Consider the following 11,835-nt stretch of genomic DNA (forward strand, 5'->3'; position numbering starts at 1 on the left):
TTTATCAAGTTAAACTTCCACTGGTATCTATCAGAACCAAGAAAAATCTTATGGTTTGTTCATGATTAATAAGGTGTACCTTGAATAATAATTAATAATTAAAACCTATGCCTTAAGATACCTATCTTCGCTATAGGATGTATAGTTTTTTTTTATATTATTAAATATAAAGTAACGTTTTTGTTTTCTTATTTATTCTGAATAATATAGATAGCCCAGCTTGGGTATATTGTTTGTTATTAGTTTATATAAATGACCTTTAACTCACACTTTTTGTAAAATTACTACAATTGATTATTATTTATTTTACAAGCTACCTTTATTTGTACGGGAGTTGCCCCATAAATAAATAAATTATTATTATTATTATTACTAATAACAATGAGATGTAGTAATGCTATAGGAAGCCATTTTAAAAATTTGACGTTTAATTTTGTTTTATTATTTATTCTAAATAATATAGATTCCCCAGCTTGGGTATATTGTTTGTTATTAGTTTATATAAATGATCTTTAACTCACATTTTTTGTAAAATTACTACAATTGATTATTATTTATTTTATAAGCTACCTTTATTTGTACGGGAGTTGCCCCATAAATAAATAAATTATTATTATTATTACTAATAACAATGAGATGTAGTAATGCTATAGGAAGCCATTTTAAAAATTTTACGTTTAATTTTGTTTTATTACTTATTCTAAATAATATAGATTTCCCAGCTTGGGTATATTGTTTGTTATTAGTTTATATAAATGATCTTTAACTCACACTTTTTGTAAAATTACTACAATTGATTATTATTTATTTTACAAGCTACCTTTATTTGTACGGGGGTTGCCCCATAAATAAATAAATTATTATTATTATTACTAATAACAATGAGATGTAATAATGCTATAGGAAGCCATTTTAAAAATTTGACGTTCAAGTCCTTAAATGGTGCTGTAATTTTAGTTTTGTACAGCTTTTTGTGTTTGAATTGGGCATTTCGTTCTTGAGCTAGTCAGTTTTTAGAAAAATAAAAAATAATATATTTATTCTAAAACGAAAATTTATTTTTATATTTAATTGTCCAATTCATTAATGGCTTTCATTATTGTGAATATTGTTGTTTGTGCAATTAATCTTTCTGTATTAATAAAGGATTGATCCAGTAGCTTAATAATTATCCAACCTACAAAGATTGAAACGACAGCTGGAATTTTGTAAATAGTTATATTGGAGTTCTGACATTTTCCAGACTCAGCACTCCTTCGCCTTCGCATCAGTAGCACCCTCCTTCAGTTTATACTATTTACTTTTTAATTTTGACAAAGAAGGAAATTTCCGACATAATTCTCGAAAAAGTCGATAAATTTCTCGTATCAGAAATGTTGAACACCATGATTTTCTTATTCCATTCTTTTGGATATTAAGATAAGGAACCCGTTGCTTACTCCTACTGTGTGGACTGCCAACATCTCGATACACAACCTGGTCATGGTACGAAGAAACACCAAGCCCAGGAATGAGTTCAGTAGGCCAGCTCAGGAGTTGGCTGACGTTTGAGAAAAATGCGACGACTGAATTAACAATGGCCACCTTGCGTAAGAGGACTCATCGGAGCGTCTACTGTTCAAAGTGCGTTGTATAAGAGTTGCTGCGCGTAGGTTCGGTACGCACACACCTGTCCTACGCATATCTACACCTGCCACTGTCAGTGTTAAGTTGCTATAGTAACCTAATAGAAGCATTTTATACAGCCACAACTATGTAACTCGAAATTCGATTTATTGAAAAAATCGAATTCAAAGATAACCATGATACTCAATGAATTTATACAGTTGAACTCCTTGATTTTAACTTGAAACTCTTTGACACGCACTAAAAACTACGATAGGTAATACCTCGGAGTGTCAGGAGACTCTAACTCCAGGTTTCTCATTATTATTTTTTTTTTTTTTTTATGATTACTGCTTCATTTGTTTTTATATCCACTATCTAACGACGAAAAGTCAGACCATAATGTTTTCTTTGTGAGTTAGTGAGTTTCCTTGACTTTTTAACTGAATCAATGAACCAAGCTAATCCGTTTACATCGATCATCATACTTACCTCAAAGAAAACTCTACACCTTGAAATCGATTTAAATAAAAAAAATTTTCTCAATCTTGAAATTATATAGTCTCAAATAAAATGACCTCTCTGGTATAAAAATCTATGAAATCTGTTTGCACCATTCTCACATTTAGCCTGTCATCTTTTTTTAAAATTTGGATGTGAGAATGTGTTCCATAAAACCAACATGAAGTATTAATTGGCTGATATGGTAAACATTTATTTAAATAAACCATAGAAGATGGTTATTTATTCAAATCCAAGACATATTTATATGCTAATATATAGTTCGCGCATCACACAACTTTCACTTACGAACCTACTTACGTCCCCATATTTGAAATAGGTGAATGAGCTCGTGTTGAGGTGATCACTAGTTTTGCAATTTTCTAAAAAAAAAAACTGAATAACAGGGAAAGTGAAAATTTCACTTCTTCCGTTGCTGTAAAAATTCGTATTTTAAGGTTTCTCGAAATAGGACTAACGAATATAAAAATTTTCCAGCCACCAATACGACAGTTTAAGAAAAGATAACGAAGTTGTAATTAAATCGTGTAAGTTCAGGCGGTTTCGGCTCTTCCCGTTCAGATGTCTTTTTTTTCATTTTTTCTCCTTTAGTTATTCAAACAATTTGTTCATATTTTGAATTTATTCATCGTTTATTATTGATAACGATTAACACTGGTTATTTTTTTCAAATAAACTTCAAAACGTGTATTTCCGTTCAAAACTCGTATTCAAAATTTTATAGAATTGTAACTCCTTCACTTAGGAAATAATTTATTAAAAAAAGCAGTGCCGCCCAACTGCATTGGGTTACTATATACACAGCATATAGCATATATCTAGTTGAACCAGTTATGTATTAATCTTATATTACGTAGGCTTAGAAATTAAATATTAAAATACATAATAGTATTACATGATTTTTTTCTTATAGTTTTAGTTCTTTAATATTTTTCTTCTTTTTTTTTTTTTTTTTTTTGTCTTCCGTTATTAACCTATATATCTAAATCTAGTTCTCTCTTAGTACTACAGTGAAAATTCTAAATATGCATTTATAAAATTCTGTACCTCATGCAAAATTCTATTTAATGAAAATCTATTAAAATTTTCTAAAAATTTATAATTTATCAGCTTTAGACTTAGGCGATCTCAAAACGTATATTTTTGTCGAAAACTCGTATTCGACATTTTTCACGATCATAACGCCTTTACTTAGGAGAGAAAAACAATTTATTAAATTTTTTAACGATTTATTAAAATTCTTTAGACAATTTATAAAACTTTTTTACAGATTTCCGATCTCTTACAAGTAGCCCTGATGAAGGCTGAAAATTCTGGCCGAAACGTTGGCACTATTAAATAAGTTTTTTCATCTTAATTGTGTTACTTTCTAACCGCATCCCCATCTTCTCTTCATATATATTATATATCATTTTCATTCACTCGTCATGTTGAATATTATTCATTGTAAGTACAAAGCTTGGAATGGTTTTTGAATAATGCTAAATAATGTAATATGGCTATGCAGGAAATTAGTACTTGATTAATTCAATAAAAAATATTACACCACCCATCCATAAAATATGTATGTATTTTTTTATATTTGCTGAATGATGAAAAATAGACATAGACGGGAGCTTGGTCCTGTTTTTGATGTGTTTCAACAGTATTTATTACAATACCTCTATGTTTGCTCTTTGGTAATATAGGAACCTCATGCTTCACTATTCTTATGTATTGTTATATACCTAATATATTTTTTACTTTATTTTATTTTAGTTACAATGTAATTTTAAGTTTTCTTTTTTCTTTTTTAGGTGAGTTCAGTTTAGCCAGTTGCTGTCTTTGATTTTGTAAGTGTATGTGATAATATCTTCTTTTTTTCTAATTAATTCCACATCACATTAAACTTCTCATGTTATAATATCATGCTAAAGATTTCGAGCCCTGTTATAGATTTAGTTAGCAAACCCATGCTTCATTACGGGCCTTATGTAATACAATTGATATGTAGTCCGTAGCTGTTGGCACTATAAATGGTTTTGTAATTTGTTATTGCAATATCGATGATTCCCTTTACGATATAAAACTAATTAAAAAATATATAAGTAAGTGAAAGTATTAGTTTTTTTAAACTAGATTTCAGTTAAATTTATATTGTATAATATAATACTTGTATTTATTAGCATTATTTAATAATTTGATGCATTGTGTACTTGTAGCGTGCTCGTATGATCGATGAACGGACATTTAGATTAACCTTAGATATAGTGAATTATATTATAGAATAAATATTATAGTCAGATATATTATAAAATATCTTATGAACATAAGATATATGAGTCAGAACTATGGGTTCGGTAGCCCTCTGGGATCCAACAAGCCTCATGAAGTGGGAACCCTTTGGGTAAAAATCTGGCAGTCGAGCGTGATTTTAACCAAATCACTTCCTTGCACAACCGTTGGTATAGTCACTGTACTTCCTTACAATGAACTGCACCCCTGACCCTTTATAGGTTGTAGCGGTACACATTTAATTTTTTTTACTATTATATATGTGTGATTTCTCCTCAACAATCCTTCGTTTGTGCTCGTTAACTATCTAAAATTTGTCTGTGAAATATTCAAATAAGGATGTTTATTATTTTAAAATAAATGGGTATCTCCAAAAGAAATAGTTACTTCTGGCCGTTTAATCTTATTGTTTGGATGGACTCCATCCTTGTTCCAACTAAGTGCAATACAATCAGTGGCAATAAGGCACGTACTAATTGACTAGAAGTATCGCTGTCTAAATTACTTCTGTGGTCAAATAGCAGATGTTTATCTCTGTGCCAGATTGATGCGATAGATAGAACACAAATGGATCCATACGACAAAGCTGAACTTGAACAATTGCTTTGTGCAATACAGCTTAGTTAGCAAGGCGTTGCTACAATCGGACACAAAAGCTAAAAGAGACTTGTGCAACATATCTATACCCATCTTGAATATACATTGTAAAATCGAATGAATGAAATTATTGTTTTTGATTTATACAATAGACGACAAGGAGCTAAAGTATCATTTGCTAAAAGTTGATTTGAAACGTCTTTTAGTACTTCAAAATAGAAAACTCTAAAAAGATTCTCACACTGAACAAGCTAACGATAACAAACTTGTTTGGATAGTGTGTATAGCCCAGGATAGGCAGGGCTGCTAAATCGCATGTTGTTCAATCAGTTTGGTCTATATGAAACAAGTTTAGAGATTTATTATATATAGGCTTTGTCTCGTGCGAATCTGTTCAGACTGAGACGTATTTATTTTGTGCTGTCTCTCGCCTGAAATCATTCCCAAAAGCTCTTGATAAATATTTTCACTCATCCAAAGAAAATTTGTATTATTTGATTAAAGCAATATCATTTTTTTCTGCTAGAGAAGAATTAACGCTTCTGAGACGGGTAAAGTAATTTTAACGTCAAGCCCCGGGAGCCGTAAATACCGTAAAGAGGAGGTCATACTGACTAGGCTGAGAATAGATCACGCGAGGCTCACTCACCCCTATCTTATCTATAACATAAAATGTAAATATTGTAACAAAATTGTCAGTTAGCCATGTCTTCGTGAAATGTCCATGTTTCAAGTCCCACCTAATTAGATTGGGGTTGAGTTCGAATGTTTCAAAAACCCTTAGAGATGATGATTAAACAGTGTAATTTGTGTTTTAGTTTTTCAAGTCAGAGGGCTTGCTGTCAAAATTATAACCAAAATAATAATCAAATAAAGGTATACAAACATAAATCAGAAATTAATGGCATTGATGACCAGTAATACCTCTACGCAACAAACGTCTTTTTTCTGGTCAAAATAATCGATTCTTTAATGGTAAATATCTAGATGTTTCAATTAAATTCTGCTTTTACAAAGGGGTCTAACAAGCCAAAAATACTCAGTTACTAAAGTTTGGGAATTAATTTGAAGGAGGAAAATGAAAGGTGCAGTCTTTACCTTCCAATTCTACAACTAATAATCCGAATATTTAATCAATATCAGTGTCACACTATCAAAGTTGTTTAAAGAAGCACTTTTTAAAAAAAATTACAAAGGTTTATAGAAATATTTGTCAAAGAAATGTTAATAACTCCAAATACTGCTATTGCACCACCTAAAAGATTTGATAAAAGTCCTGTTAATTGAATTATGTTTGAAATTTGTTTCACAAATCTTGATTCGTCGTGTTAATGGAATTTCTTACAATGAATGGGGAACCAAAGATATCGAACTTCTTATCTAGTCCAAGACGTTTAATACGATTTTGAACTATTTTTATACATCTTTATGATTTTCTACTATTTGAAAGATATCATATGAAGGTTCAATTCGATTATAGCTGTCGCTTTTCCATCATTAACGTCAGAAGGTCGACCAGAACATTGAATAAACAGTGAATAATCTCCAGAACGGATTTTTTTTATCCAATTCTGACACGTGAGTTCTGTTCGCCATAAATTTCACATAACTCTTGTAAGCCTCAGCTGATTTATTGCCTTTATGAAAATAAAAAAGTGAAGTGTGTGGGAAATGCTTATTTTTGAGCTCAATGTTTAAACTGACAGCAGTGAAAAAAAAAATTACATGAATTTGATTGTATGGCATCGACATCCAAATCTCAAAATAAAAACATCTAACCTTGACGGAAGATTAAAAAACAAACAACGTTTTCTAATAGTGCAAACTGTAATCACTTTCTTACTACCATATATTTCCGAAATAATGATTATTTGATTAAACTAAGTCAGTTGATCGCCTGAAATAATTATTCATTCAATATTTAATCAAAACATGTCATTTCAATAATATCATACAGTATTAACTGAGGTAACAGTATCTACTGGTTCCGCCATTTTCTACTTCTTCCAAAAGGCTTTCGCCATTCTCCTACTTCAACGAAAAAGGCTCCATCAACAAAAAAAGGTTGGTAACTACTGGCCTAGAATGTGTAAATGGTATTAAAAAAGTACCCCATCCATGGATTATGTTTACAAAAGATTGATAGGTGTGGTATCGACTATAGGTATAGAACTTAAATCAGTTGATTAAATAACTTACTAATCAAGGATACATTCAAGTAACCAATCACGATTCAGTACCAATCACCAAGTACTAAACATTCCCTGTATAAAAATTATACTTGCGAGAACTTTAATAATTCCACACGCCCAAGAGATAGCTGATTGATCGATCTGCGATGAAGAATGAAAAACATGACCTGAGGAGTGGTTAACAAGGAAAAACACACATTAGAGGAACGCAAAGAAAAAAACTACGGGAGTATGTCAATAAAAACACTGGCTGACTAAGCAATTTTTGCCATCTTAAGGTCGGAACTGCATGTTGGATGATGAAATGGTTAAGTATGTCGCTAGTATTGGTAATTATTTTCTTCAAGGATATCAAACAACTTAATTGAAAACAGAATATATAAATATATATGAGGTGTTCATTTTGAAAAGGTTAACGAAGGCATTTACTTAGGAAAAAAAATTCAGATGTCCATTTATACACACTTCTCCATTGAGTCATTAATTTTAATAAAACATGATATATATATTTTTTTATTAATTTATTGATATTTACAGTAAACTTTATGTAAGATCATAATGGAGTGATACAGACATGTAGAGAAACTGCGTATTGGTTGCATTCTAATAAAATTTCTACCTTAGAAGGTCTCGAGGCCATCTTCTATTCAGCCGCCTTGGATGATCCTCAGGAACGGAAGAGGAATCAAGGCTAGAAACTAGTGGGTTTGGGTGGTTAGGAAGTTGAGTAAAATGGAGCATTGATATTTGGATCGAGCTAGATCGGTTAACTAACAGAACATTAAGGTCTTATTTATTTAATGTAATTTACAACTGTACAATTAATAAAGACAATAAGTAAATCTGTGGAATGTTTCATTTACACTTGAAAATCTTGGGAAGGAACCACCCGTTGGTGATACTTCAAGCATTAATTTAAATTAGAAAGTCTCGTGACCATCTTCTTTTCAAACGCCTCGGAGGATTATCAGGGATTTTTAAGGATGAGAGATTACGAATTAATGGGTTAGGATGGGTAAGGAGTTTTGAATGAAAAGACGCATATCTGTTTTGGGCCAAATCTGCAACGGATGGGATGTTAAGGTCTTTGTGGATGAGTTTATTTGTAACGTAATTAGGAGCATCAAGGATTTTGGGTTGTAACGATTGGATGCGGGAGGAATTTGATGGTTTGGTATAGCCCTAAGGTCTTTATGGATGAATTCGGTTGTAACAAAGTAAGGAGCATTGAGGATTTTACGAAGTATTTTGTGAGTATTGTTAGCGTAAAAAAAACGTTTTACGAAGGATTTTGGATCGTACAGATTGGATAAGGGATGAATTCAAAGGTTTACTGGAGCCCCCAATTTCAACTCCGTTTATCCGAATAGGCCTTATTATAGTCATGCAGATCACTCTTTTGAAATTGATTGGAAGTTTATACCGTTTGTCTAGTAAGTGTGAAATAAGTCGTGAAATAAAATTGACGTTCTGTTTCCTGTCTTTTTAGTGCTGTAAAAGGATTCCAAGTTAGTCGTTTGTCCAGCTGTAATCCAAAGTTGTAGATTTTTTCTAGAGGGGTAATAGCAACATTATTAAAGGACATTGTAGGCCAATCGGTAGGCTTATGAAGAAAAGTAAAAGTTATTTGTTGGGCATTATTTTATGGACATATGGAATAGAGCTCTGGGGCTCCACCAAACCATCAAATTCCTCCCGCATCCAATCCTTACAATCCAAAATCCGACGTAAAATCCTTGATGCTCCTTATTACGTTACAAATAAACTCATCCACAAAGACCTTAACATCCCATTCGTTAGATTAGATTTTTATTCAGGGCGATCAACATCTAGGTTGTTACACCTTTTTTACTTTATTTATCTTCTTGTCTTTGACATTTGATAGTTGAATGTAGACTATTTCCTTTTTACACTGGTCGTTATTGGTGGATTATATTTTAGTATATAGTTGAGTTTCTTTCAGAAATTTTATTATTTTGTCTATGGATTCTACTGAGTATTTAAGGGCCAATTCTCTTGTACGAGGAATTTTATTATTTCGAAGGCTTTGGGGAGGTTCGGTGTACCCCTGAGTCAAGAATCGTATGTGAATAAAGTGTTTGAACGGAACTCCCCATTCGTTGCAGATTTGGCCCAAAACAGTTATGCGTCTTTTCATTCCAAACTCCTTACCCATCCTAACCCATTAATTCTTAATTTCTCATCCTTAACAATCCCTGATAATCCTCCGAGGTGTCTGAAAAGAAGATGGCTCGGGACCTTCTAATTTAAATTAATGCTTGAAGTACCACCAATGGGTGGTACCTTCCCAAGATTTTCAAGTGTAAATGTAACATACAATATATTTACTTATTGTATTTATTGTTTGTACAGTTGTAAATCACATTAAATAAATAAATTTAAAAAAAATATTATTTTCTCAGAAGTACATATTCCTGCTCTGGAAGAACAATTACAGCACTGTAAACATAGTTAAGTTTACATTATTTTGTAGGCGGGCTCAAAAATTCATTTCCTTGAATTTTGCAAGTATTGCACTTAAATTACTGTTAATTATCATGTAATATCATATTATTATCCTGAAATCATACTTCTGTTAATTATCATGTGCACTTTCGCATCTTCTGTTGCCTCTAGTTTGGCAAAATATTTGTTTACTGTCCAAATTCGTTTACTTTATTGAAGTTTAAAAACATCGCTATTATTCGACCCATACGAAAAATTGAATAATATAAATATATTTTTGCTTCCTCTCAACCTTGATATGCATGTAGAAAATCAAAAAAACCTTTGTCCTCAGAATCAAACATTTCAATATTTATGTTGAATGTTTTAAATATTTCGTTCCTTGTTTGTCTGTAATGAAATACATGTTGATCTAATTTTGATGACGAGCACAGGTTTTTTTCAGGTTGGTGGCAATATGGTTATGGTCCCATCAGTGCCATCAAATTCCATTTACCACATTCGGTTACACATGCGCAAAAATATTTTTCTTGTCATATATCATTAATATGTTGTCAGGTATCATAAAATATGATACCTTTAAGTCAGAAATGGTTCGCCCAATTTAGCTCAAAGTCGAAGGAAAAATGGGAAATAATGTTAAACTATTAAGTATCAATTTCATCATCTACTTTGCCTTATGCATGCCGTATATTTCTGACACGCATAGGTTTCAAAACGAATCATTCCTTAGATTTTCTACTCAAGGAATAAATTAAATTTGTACTGAAACCTTGATATATTGGTAATTGTGTATACACGTCTTCTTACGATATGATGTGGAAGTTATATCGACATATTATATGATATGCTAATTCTCTTTATAATTTTTTTTATAATCTTTATAGAATTAAATATTCCATTATCATCGCTAATGGGCTTTATTTATTTTTATTAATATTTAGGCACGCTTTAGCTTTTAATAAATCCCTAATAAGAGCAAAGTGGTGAAATAACGGAAGGAACTCTTTCTCTAGGGATCAGTGGACCATTAAATTCTGTACAAAAAAAACCCTAAGCGATCCAGTAACCTGTTCCCTTCCTTATTTCTTCACCGCCTGGAAAGCAGAGCACTGGGTTCTATTCCAGGCCGGATCTAAATCCATTTAATCTGGAACCGTGACATTGTAATTGACAAGAATATCACCTCTTATTATAGAAGTTATTTCTGTAGTATTATTTATATTTTTAATAAAAATTTTTGAGTTTAAACAGCTTCTAATTTGAATGTATTTATTCTAAAATAACATATTGTTGCACAACGTTTGGGGACTATGGTCCCATATTCATGCACATTAAATAAACCTCATGATTAGTCAAAAGTTAATTTCACGAAGGAAATCATGTCATTATCTACACTGCTTGGAAAAAGAATTGCTTTAAACTGTTTTTATTTTATTATCATTCATTATTGAAACGTTGTGCAACAATGCAGGAATAACCTCAATTTTTTTTTTGAAATTGACTTACCAGTGTTCCTAAAAAGAAAATGCAGAAATTATATTTTTATTTTTTTCATTAGATCTGAAAGTATGAAAATATCAGGATTTATGTAATTTCGAGAAAATAAATTCGAAAAAAGAATTAACAAATTATAAATAATTAATATTATTATTTTTAAAACTTTATTTGTATCTACATGTATTTTAGAATTCAATATAAAAGTTATTCCACTTTAATGAAATAATTATATATTCTAGGAGAAAAAAAAATCAATATCAGTCCACTATACATTTTTACTTCCCCAATATTTACAATTTTCCGGATTTCGATATGTACTCCAAATTTTCCATTATCCTTTGAAGATACTGTTAATTTTCTAACCTTCTCCAATTCTTCTCCGATTTTTTTCTACAATTTTCAAAAGAGTGGGGTTCTTTTTTTTATAAATTCGGATATCAATAAAATTTTAAGACGAATTAGTTCATATTGTAGCACACTATTAATCCGAAGCTTTCTGAAGGCGTAAATCGTCAAAATTTGAAAACACTTTTTTACGATTTGGGCAGGCGGGAAAAAAGTTTGTAACAAAATCTTTTTATAATTATATTTCTATGAGAATACGCCATAGAAATCGTATTTAATCTCTTCATTACTGTCTTCGATAGGAGAATAAATATCTATCAGAGAATGAATGTTT

At 31.0% G+C, this 11,835-nt stretch overlaps 1 protein-coding gene across 5 annotated transcripts in view; it reads left to right on the forward strand.

The window, feature by feature from the left end:
• Positions 1-11,835, forward strand: part of LOC106680705 (very long chain fatty acid elongase AAEL008004) — a 313,611-nt gene that overhangs the window by 81,127 nt on the left and 220,649 nt on the right. Inside the window, exon 1 of one of the 5 annotated variants that reach the window (XM_067046770.1) lies at positions 3,939-3,959. The exons of the other annotated variants lie outside the window; for them this stretch is intronic. The gene's annotated coding sequence lies outside the window, so the exon portion shown is untranslated. Of the gene's footprint in view, positions 1-3,938; positions 3,960-11,835 lie in introns of those variants that run through there. 5 annotated transcript variants of the gene reach the window in all.

The sequence above is a fragment of the Halyomorpha halys genome, unplaced genomic scaffold (assembly GCF_000696795.3).
Source record: "Halyomorpha halys isolate HHAL.00 unplaced genomic scaffold, Hhal_1.1 Scaffold281.1, whole genome shotgun sequence".
Taxonomy (NCBI): domain Eukaryota; kingdom Metazoa; phylum Arthropoda; class Insecta; order Hemiptera; family Pentatomidae; genus Halyomorpha; species Halyomorpha halys.